Consider the following 10,596-nt stretch of genomic DNA (forward strand, 5'->3'; position numbering starts at 1 on the left):
CCGGCTTCTGGTGCAGCACCACGTTCACACAAGCTGTGCACAGCCACAAAGGCCTTCTCCCTGCTCTGCTGCTCTGGGATGCCTCCTGTATGGGCATTTCCTCTGGGACCGCTGGAGTCTCCTATGTATTTTTAAAGGGCCAAAGATCACAGGATCTGGAGCACCAAAATGCATAAACAGCACTCAGTTCTTTAAACATTCAAAGCACTATATAAACATTAGTGAAGCCTCATAAGATGAGGTAGGTAGGCATTATCTCCCTCTCAAGGTGTGGTAAAGCGACTTGGCTGAGGCTGGAGGCTGAGTCACTGGCAGAGCAAGGTTTACCATCCACATCTTTTTGAAACAGTGTCTCCTGGGCTGGCTGGAGAGAGCAGCATGTGGTCAGGCAGTGCAGGCAGCCTGGCACCACCAGCAACCAGCATCCCCACTGCCACCATGGGGAAGCCAACAGTGCGGTTACCATAATCCCCACCCCAAGGTTACAGGGCGTGAGGACCTTGCAGTTCGCCCAAACAACACAGCTCATAAATCTTTGTGAATTGGATTTCATCGCTAGCCTGTCAAAGTTCAGGGTGTCCTCCCTCCCTGCTGGCTGTCCAACACCTCTGAACATCAGAACCTTCTTCACGTTTTTCAATTCTGGCTTCTTAGTCCTAACTGTCTGAAACCAAGGTCAGGAACATTCAGGAGCAGAAAGTGACCTCTGGAAAGATCTGGTGTTCCCCAGTGGTGGCTCCTCAAGGCACCTGAGGAAACAGCAGCAGTTCTGTGGGATACTGGGGGAAAACAGGGCAAACCCAGCCACCTATGCACAGCAGGTGGTTTCTCGTGTCATTTACAAAAAACTCCCCGAAACTACACTGAACACTGTCAATCTGACAATGAACATTCCAGATCAGAAATAGGTACCTGTGCTACCCTTCAGGAGCGCTGAACACCACATAGCAACGCTACCAGCTCACTCATGGGTACCAGAGGGCTTTTAAAGGTTCCCTTCCCGTCTCAGAGGGTATTTGGCGGTGGGGAAGGAGCAGAAAGCCGGCTCGGAACGCCGCGGAGGGCAGGCAGGAGCGCGGCCTCAGGCCTGAGGGGAGCCGGCCGGGCGGCAGCGGCCACGCTCGCCGGGCGCGACGCCGCAAGCACGGATCCCGGGCCAGGCCGGGCGGCGAAATCCCCCGCAGAACGTGACGTGCCGGTTTAAGGCTTTTTTGTTTTGTTTTGTTGTTTTGTTTTTTCAGGGCTGCCAGCCAGGCGAGGGGGGCCGGCAAGGGTGCGAGGGCAGGCGGCCCGTCAGCGGCAGCGCCTGTCGGGAGGGCGCAGGGTGGAGTCTCTTACTCACCCCCGGAGCCACCTCCAGCTTCGGCGAAACCTGTCGAGCAGTTTCCCCCGGTGGCAGGGCGGAGGGCAGGAGGGCGGCGGGAGGAGAGAGGGAGGGAGGAAACGCGCCGCCTCGGAACAGGTTTGTCCTTCTCTACCTGCTGACGTTCGGCCGCCCCAGATGATGGCTGGAAACAAAACCGCCCCGTCAGTGCGAAGGCAGCCTGGAAAAACTGGTCGTGTGAGGGGCGAGGGCAGCATTCCTGGCCGCCGCGCAGGGGACGGCTCATCACCGCGAGGTACCGCGCGGCTATAAAAGGGCCCCGCGCGGCCAGGCGCGGCAGAGGGGCGGCCGCGGCACACGGCAGGCGGGAGCGGCCGCGGGCGCCCGGCCCGGGCTGCCGCCGAGCTGCGGCCCCTCAGGAGAATGGCTGGTTTTGTTTAGTTCGTTCTTTCTAAACTTTTTTTTTTTTTTGGTTGGTTATTTTGGGGTTTTTTTGTTGTTGTTGTTTTTCTTTCCGCTTTGTAACGAGAGCGTGTTGCCGTCAAGCTCTCCCAGCCCCAGCGCAAGGCCGGGGATGCTCGCGGGACGGTGGCCAGCAGTAAGTGGCGGCGCTGAGCGAGGAGTGCGGGCGGGCGTGCGGGGCCGGGCCGGGCCGGGCGCTGTCCCCGGGTGCTGTCGCCGCCCGCCCGCCAGTCCCGTGTGTTCTGTCTCATCCCCAGGTCCGCCGCGGCGAAAGGAAGAGCCAAGCCCGGGGCAGGAGCGGGCGGGGAGCGCGCCCCCGCCCCGCTGCGCTCCCCGCGGACCCTCAGCCTCCTTGGTGCAGTGGTTCTTAACAGTTCAACAGTTCTCTAGCATAATTGTGAAATGTTTAGGACCACTTGACCAGCGAGGCCCGGGCATCGGCCGGCAGCGGCGGAGACCTGCAGCGCCCGCGGCGGAGCGAGCCGGAGCGGGGGAGCCGCGGGGCCGGCCCGGGAGGAGGAGCCGCAGCCGGGGCCAGAACCGGAGCCGGGGGGAACGGCCCGGCCCGGCCCGGCCCCGCACCGGGGATGGCGGGATGAGCAAAGACAGGGCAAGTGCTTTAAAAAAAACAACTTATTGCATGTCCTGTGGGAACTGAGGAGTTTAATAACTTAAAAGGAGCAGGTAGGATAAATACTGATGCTGCAGCTGCTGTGCTAGAGGCAGGCTGATACACTTACTGCATAACCATCTGTTCTTTATCCGCACCATACACTCAGATGCGCAGATTAAAAAAAAAAAATCAGATTGACTCTCTAGGCTGCATTCTCCAGAGGCTTCCCACCTTTCCATTTGTAATTAAATGCAAGATGTATTTAGTGATAGCACTTCTTTTGTCTTTGAGTGCCTTTTACTTAGGGTAGTGTACCCTTTCTCTTGTGCTGTTTTATACTGTATTTTGCATATATACACTTACTGCAGGCAGCTGAAGGACACCTGGGCTTTCTGTCCTACCTTGGTTGAATTACTTCAGAGGATGTCTGCTTTTAGAACTGTGGCAACGATGGTCTGGCTTGAAGGTCTATGGACTTAATCAAATTGACCTTAGCGAAAATCCTGGATCTTTCAAAATACAGCTGAAGAATTTTGATTTTTCTTAAAAGAGGAGGGGGGAAAAAGTCTGAAAACTGCAATTCTTCCAATAATTTATTTTTCTTACAGAAGTGTAGCTGTATAAATTAGAGGTTCTTTTTACCTTGTGCTCATTCTTCTCATCCATATCCCAAGTATCAAATTGAAACTAGAAATGTAATAGATTTCTTTTTATTTTTCTTAACTTGGATTTAAATAAAAAGGGCAATAGACTAATTCATAAAATGGAATTTTACTGCTTTAAATTTGACCAAGGAAACTTAGTGTCCTGCCTATGTGTATGTTTTAAACCTTTAAACCTAACAATTTGTATATACGTATTCTCGCTGTCGCTTCTGTGGAATTCCCATGTCCGCCAAAAATGAGCCATCTGGCCTGAACATGAGGTGCATTCTGCCCTCACTGAAGTCAAGAAGAATTCTGATGTCTGCAGTTCAGCTGTGATCTTCAGGAGAAGAGCTTCCAAGAGTAGCTGGAAATACTTGAAGAGTAGGCAAGTCTGATACGCAAAAATGCTTCTTGGGTACAGCCTAGTAAAAGCGTGATTTTTACCTGCTGCTGTAGCTCAGAACAAGTTAGGCAAGGTTAATTACAGCATAATAGGGTTTAATTTAGCTGGGAATAAGGGTATGGTGGCTGCTAGCAGTGTTTCTCAAACTGCAAGGCTGGCCTCCTTAGGCAAGCTTACACAAGCCCAAGGCAAATGGAAAAACACACTTTGGGACTTGGCAAACGTAGAACCCCCACATCTATTAATGATGAATCCTCATTTGCCAAGGCAAAAATTGAAATGCTCTCCCAAAAAAAAAGATTAATGACCTGTCCCACTTAAGGGTCTGATGATTCAATACCATTCTGTCTGGGTTCTAATATATGGTGCTCATTATCACAATGTCTGAGCACCTCCCAAATAGTTAAAAAGTAATACTAGTGTTCTGCACACACAGTTCTCATTAATTTCAGTGGGTGTTGTGGATATTTAAACAGAGCAGAGCCCTGAAGAGTTGAAAATGGACTTGCAAAACACACTGAGATCCACAGCTGGCTTGAATTGGCACAGCCCTCTTAACTTCCATGGAGTTACACTGGTTTACCCTAGCTGGGATTTGACCCAGAGTTTTTTCTCTCCTGCCTATCTGCAGCTGAAAAGTCTGATCCTCTCGCTGGCTCTATCCAAGTTGTCCACTGGCTTCAGGAGGAATACTAGCTGTACAAAGTAGAATTTCTTGTTTTGAGGGAATCCTCTTTGCTCTTCTTAGTACAGCTCAACATGATTCAATTTTTTTTTCCTATGTCTGAGTGCAATGTGCCCTGAAAAAGTTTGGAAGAAACTTGTTTGATGAAGGAAAGAGTTTTGTTTTTTTAAGAATGTTGTTAATCATGCAAACCTGTGGGGGAGGTTATGCTTACACAAAGACAAGATCTCAGTGTCTTGTTCTGGGTTGTCCATGTCAAGACAAACCTCTCCTGATTGCTTGCACAAACCAATGTTTCATTGTAATCCATTGCTGAAATTGGGGAGTGTCACAACATTACTGAAATGTCTCTTCTACGTGTGTTTTATTCTGTGACATTTTTTAAGGTATGGTAGGTATCAGGTTGACTTCTAACCATTGTTTTTCCTCTCTCAGACTGGGTGAACTCCTGATGACAGGCTTGTAGTTTTCATAATCTGGCAGTAAACCATGTGGATGAACAAACAAACAAACAAAAATCCCCAACAAATTCGCAATGAAAACCTCTGGGCAAACAGCCCTTCCTTGTGATATTGTCTAAGCTAAGCAGAAGCCTTAGGGGATGAAGGGAGGAGACTTTTCTGCCAAACTTAGTAAAATGTTGCCCGGCCGTTGCAGAGCATGCTCTTAGCTCTTACTATTAAAGTCCCAGACAATATTTCTGTTGCTTATCACTGAAATCTTGGTCTTTGGATAATAACATTTAATTTTTTCACTCCCTTTTAAAATGAATAGCAAAAATATTATGACCAGACTGGAAGGATAGGTGGATTAAACCTGGTTTTGGACTAACCTCTGGACTAAGGAGGTCATTCTTACTGTCTGCTCTACCCAAGAAGAGGAAGTAGAAGCACATTCCTCCCTCCCCACCCTTTTCTGTAGGCTGCTTAATGCTTTGGCAGCATCCAGGAGTTTCAGTGCACACACAAATACATTGGGTGGGATGCTGATTGGTCAGAGATTCAGGTAGCAACACCGAGTAAAGTATGCATTCAAATCAAATGCACATTTGAATTAAGAAAGAGCAACCTGAAACACACCTTTCGTGGTAATCTACTGAATAATGCCCTTCTGCACAGAAGCAATCTACCTATTGGTGCTACTAACTATTGAATAATGGAGTAATCAGAGCATCCTAGCACCATACTTAGGCATCATACTTGCATTCTTGAACAAGAAGAGTTGCATCTCTAAGCAAGGTAGTTGCATTCTTTAGAACGCTTTAAAAATAACAGTTAAAGTTTTACAACAGAAAATTTTTTTTACAACAGTGAAAGTTGTTTATGAAAAACTAATAGCAAATAAACAGAATATATTTAGATATCAGTAGTAAACATTTGGGGACGAGGTATGCTTAACTTCTGGGATTGGACTTGCAGTGTTGTTCACACAATAATTTTCATGCTGAGAGACCACACATCTGCCACTTTCAAGTATAAAAAATTCTTAGACCTGATCTCACAATTTGCTTTATTGACCTGGAGGACACACTGGAAGCTTCCAATCCTCTAGGCATGAATTAATGACCGTTCTTTCAGCCTGTATAAATTGGTGTATGATTTTCTATTTCTGTTTAGCTGTAACAGTTTACCCCAACTCAGGGGTAAATTATTTCTCCCTGTGAGTAATTTTCTGCTCAAAACTGATGATGGAAAATGGAGATAATTTTTGAAAAATGTATTTTTGAAATACAGTTAATTGCCCATATCAACAGTAATAGCATTCCCATAAGATAAATGGGGTGACAAAGTCTGTGCTTGGTAACAATGAAGGCATGAATTCTTTGTTTACTGGTTTGGTTTTGGTTCTTTTCTTTAACTAAAAACTGAAAACCTGTGATTTAGAATTTGCATCATGTCCATTTTAAGGGTATTTATGGTATCCAGCAATTTCTGAGAATAAAATTATTCAGTTGCTGCAGTGTTTGTGGGAGTCCAGGGTGAGAGAGGTGCTGCTGGGTTGGACACAGTTGGACTTAATGGCCTCAGAGTCTTTTCCAACCTGAACTATCCTGTGATGTTGTGAGGGCTGGTGATCATCTCACTAACAGAGACCAGTGATTTACATCTTCCCTTCAGCTTACATGGCTTTGTGTCATGTTTGGGGTTTTTTTTGGGTTTGTTTTTTTTTTGTTTTTTTTTGTTTTTTTTTTTTGTCTTAAATAGATTCAGCTCACAGACATGGTTTTTTTTTTTTTGTTTGGTTTTTTTTGTTTGTTTTTTTTTTTAATGGTATTTGGAAATACCTGTAAAGGAAATGGCTTTTGAGAACACTAATTTCTGCCAAGCATATTGGCAAGGTGTAATATCTACTGTTTAAGCTTGTTTTCTTCCCCTCCTTTTCTGGTGATATTTGAGTCCCGTGAGGTGGAGGTGTAGCTATTTGTAGCTGGAGTAGTGTTCTGCCAATTTACCTTTTATTGGACACTTGAATAATACTCACCTGGGAAAAAAAAAAAAGTGAATATAATTTCTAGTTGCCCAAACAAATTATTTAGTTGGTGCAGACAAATGGTTATTCTCAGGTGTGATTCAACTCATCATCTTAAGCTGGGTGACTGAACTAAGGGAGTCTCATTCTGCCCTGAAAGTACCTGTTTCTCTTTGTTTGCCAGAAACTGGGGCAGCATCATTAAATCAGTTACAAGATTAACATATTGGGGTCCATGGCAACTTAAACCCCCTGAGAATCTCTCCTCTGCCTTAATCCAATATGAACCCTGTAGCTGCTCTGCTCCATCAGTTATGTCCATCTAGGTCCTCAGCTGCCTAGGTTTATGTGAATCACCTTTTTTCTTGCTTCTTGGAGTGCAGCGGAAAGCAATTTTTAGAACAACGGGCACTAAAATTAGAAATAATTCAGTGACACTTTTATAGTAGCCACATGCAGGAGTACTTGTTCCACAGTAGTTTAACCTTCACAGTATCATAAAACAGCTGTAGAGCTGGCTTTGGTGTCAAGATGAAATAAATTTATAGTAATGTTTAGTTACCACATTTTGAGAGCCTTCCACAGAGCTATTCCTGCCAGTAGCTTTTTTCCTGACTCCATAAGATAGCTGGACTGAGAAAGCTGGCATAAAAACAAAGCCCCAACTATTTTTTTTTGTTTTGTTTTGTTTGGAGTGGGTTTTGTTTCATAATTTTTGGTTTTTTTCCTAGGAACTTTGTCCATAGTTGATCTGGGTTAATATCCAAAATGTAGTATGTTGGCCCTTTTTTCACTTCAGGCATTTTAAATCTGTTCTAGCAAATGTCGTCTTTTCTGGGTTTTGCAGCACAGCCAACCTTATGAACCTGTTCAGTGTTGATGGTTCATTAATTGCTCTGATATTTTCATCCCAACTACCTTCTTAGCTTGTTGTGTTGGATGTTTTTTCCCCAAAGGCTGAAGCTTCAGGATTTGTGTGATTTAAAGACAATGAAAATCTTTATTTAAGACAGTTCCTAGCTCCCATTGTGGCAGAAGAGTCTGAAATAGTAATCTGACGACACAGAAATGCTCAGAAACTGGTAAACAAATGGAATTAAAGCCATTTTTACTCTCATGATTTTTGTTGAAGGGTGGGGATGAATGATTCATTATGTCCTTTTCTTTTCTTTCATTTTCCTAACACTTGGAATTGGCAATATTGCATTGTAATAAGCCTCTAAAGATGTTCTCTATTAATATTATGACATCCAAACAGAAAGCCAAATCTTTTCTCTTTCACATGGGCTTATACCCAGATAAACACCAGTTATTTGTATACAGTGATGGAACAGAATAAACAGAAAGAAGGTGCTAAAACTGCTTCAGTGATCTGTGAATTTATCATGTCAGGTAAAACCAGGGTTTCCCAATCCCAAATTTTGTCTTGCCCAGTCTGTGTTTTGCTGCTCTGTTACCAGGTCAGAAGGCTTGTGGAGCTCAACTGGCACATGGAAAAATTAATTTTGGTGAGCAATTGAGAAGGGCAGTTTAAATTCTAGCAGCAAGAGATATGAAAAGAGGTTCCCTTGATGACTCTGTTGCCTGAGGACAGAATTCATAAGTACCTGGCTCCAGGCAAAGGTGGATTTGTAGCAGGAATAAGTGGCTCTCTGCACCATAACCTTTTTCTTTCCAATTTTAAGGCTTCCTTCTGGATTTTTCTTCCCTGAAGATTAGGAAGATTAGCTTCCTCAGGAGTATGATGAGTTTTGTGGAGCATGTTCCCTTTAATCTCCCCAATAGATGGATAAGATCCAAAAAGTGATTTAAAATTAGGAGGAGGTCAGACAGGATTTTTGTTTCAGTTTGATCCTTCCCTCACTGCACCTGTATGTAAACTTGCCTCATCAGGCCATACTCGACTGTGCCACATTCACACAGCTTGGTGTGGACTCAGCAGAGCTGTGCAGGTTTCTTTGGAACCACTTTTGGCTTTGTACCTGAGCAACACAGTGCCAAGTACTAAAGGCCAAAGTGGTGGAATCCCAGGCTCCCTCTAACCAGATTCAGATGCACAATCATTAAAGGCTGTTTTGTGCTCATGTCAAATTAAAGAATAGTGTTTTATTGTTTTCGTAGACTTGAAATTTGTAAGGCCAGAAGAGGATAGTCACATGACACCAATTTTAGATGACGTGTGAGAGGTTTATCTTCCCAGAAATCCCCAAAGGGAGGACAGAGGGCTTGTAGGAAGGCTCCTGAACAGAATCTTCTTTGTCATGGAGGAAGTGTAGAAGATCTGCTTATATCAAATGCATGTCAGGAGGCAGTGTGAATGATTTCCATTGGGATAGTCTAGTTCCTTCTCTTTCATAACACTGCTAATGGGATGCCCTTGGAATATTTATGTTTTAGGGTGAAACACATCTTTAACAAGGACATGTGGTCCCATTGAAAAAATGAGGCAATTTCCAGAGTCTCTAAAATAAACAGGAGATTCATCATATATAATAATGTTGTTCACGTCTTTCCTCTCCATTTTTCTTTCCCTAGTAAATACAAACATATTTTTCCTGGCTCTCCTTATGCATTCCATTTGGTAATGAGGCTTTAAAGAAAAAAACAGACTGACCACACTACTTTGAAGAGGACTGGATTTTAATGTTGGTGCAGACTGTGTATTAAGGACCTAATATTCCAGGAGAGACCAGCCTTCTGCAAAGTCATGCCTTTCCAGACTCAAAGACTAAACTAAGCTCCAAAATTAATATTTAGGCTTAATTTTAAGTGGTCTAGAAAGTCAACATGGAAGAGACTGCATCTTTCAGCCTCCAGGAGCTGATGTCAGCATCCAGGAACACAGGCATTTCCAGTGTTCATGGGCTGTCCAGTACTCATCACATCTGGGCTGGAGTCAGTCTGAACCATACAACTGTGACTTTAGATGCTATTTAGTGATGCTGTAGTGATCAGAGAAAAGTGTTTCTATCACACATGGACATGGCTCCATGAAGTTATTTATTGTTATTACTTATTATTTATTTATCAGCAGAAACAAATCCAGAATGTTTGCATAATTTTTTTTTTTTTTTAACAGAGAGGACTAACCTGGTTTCAGGTGGCTTTCTACTGAGAGCACCTATCAATAATCTGCTATGTACCACAAGTTCCAGAAAGAGCAAAGAGATTATAGTCAGATTTTTTTATATGTCTCTTGAGAAACTTCCTAAATATAATGGTAATAATAATAAGTTGCTGCCCATCTTCCTTTAAGAGCTGACTTTTCAGCATTGTGAAAGAGATACCTTTTGCTGCTGGTAGCAACTGCTCTGTCATGGGACAGAAGTTCACTCAGAGACAAGGGGAGACACCTGTGGGCTCTGTGTCCCTGTAGCTGCTTTGCCACATTCAGCTGTACCAGCAGTCATATAACTGAGGCACTTAAGGAAAAAAAAACAAAAAACCAGACTATGAGCTGACCTAATTGTAATGGCAAACCATCCACTCCTGTGCCTCTCCTCATATGTGGGTTTTTAGTTAAATAAAAGGAAGTAGCAAAGGGCCGTTTGGTGGTGGCATCTGCTGTGTCACCCTATTTGTTCAAGCTGGAGAGAAGATGGAACCATTGAAGTCCCAGTGCTGTAGGCTCTAATCTGGATGCCTGAGATCTTTCATTTGAGTGCTTTCAATCATGACTTTTGGGTCACTGATGTTGACAAAATGGAAACTATCATCACCATTGCCAAGGTAAATAAGCAGTATAACCAAAGACCTTATTACTGTTGTCACCATCCTGATAGGTGTGAATGATTCCTGAATGATTGGGAGTCTGGGGAGAGTATGTACAACTTCATGTAAACTGGGGTTGCTCCTGACTGTGTACTGGAAATTGAGCAAGATCTATTAAGGAGCTGAAAATAATAGGTTATTGTGGGGCCAGGAGAGCTGCTGTGTTGCCAGAGCAGCTGAAAGCTCTTGCTGTTTGTGGAGCAGATAAATGATGGCCTGGCA

General features: G+C 44.1%; 1 long non-coding RNA gene and 1 other non-coding gene across 2 annotated transcripts; both read left to right on the forward strand.

Annotated features, from left to right (window-relative positions):
- Window positions 1-1,441: 1,441 nt before the first annotated feature.
- On the forward strand, window positions 1,442-6,093 carry LOC140684348 (uncharacterized). Its single transcript, XR_012056545.1, has 2 exons — window positions 1,442-1,922; window positions 2,044-6,093. It is a non-coding gene; the product is annotated as an uncharacterized lncRNA (long non-coding RNA).
- MIR203 (microRNA mir-203) lies at window positions 2,084-2,215 on the forward strand. The gene has a single exon (NR_049143.1). It is a non-coding gene; the product is annotated as a microRNA mir-203 (primary transcript).
- Window positions 6,094-10,596: the final 4,503 nt, after the last annotated feature.

This window comes from Taeniopygia guttata, chromosome 5 (genome assembly GCF_048771995.1).
Source record: "Taeniopygia guttata chromosome 5, bTaeGut7.mat, whole genome shotgun sequence".
In the NCBI taxonomy this organism is placed as follows: domain Eukaryota; kingdom Metazoa; phylum Chordata; class Aves; order Passeriformes; family Estrildidae; genus Taeniopygia; species Taeniopygia guttata.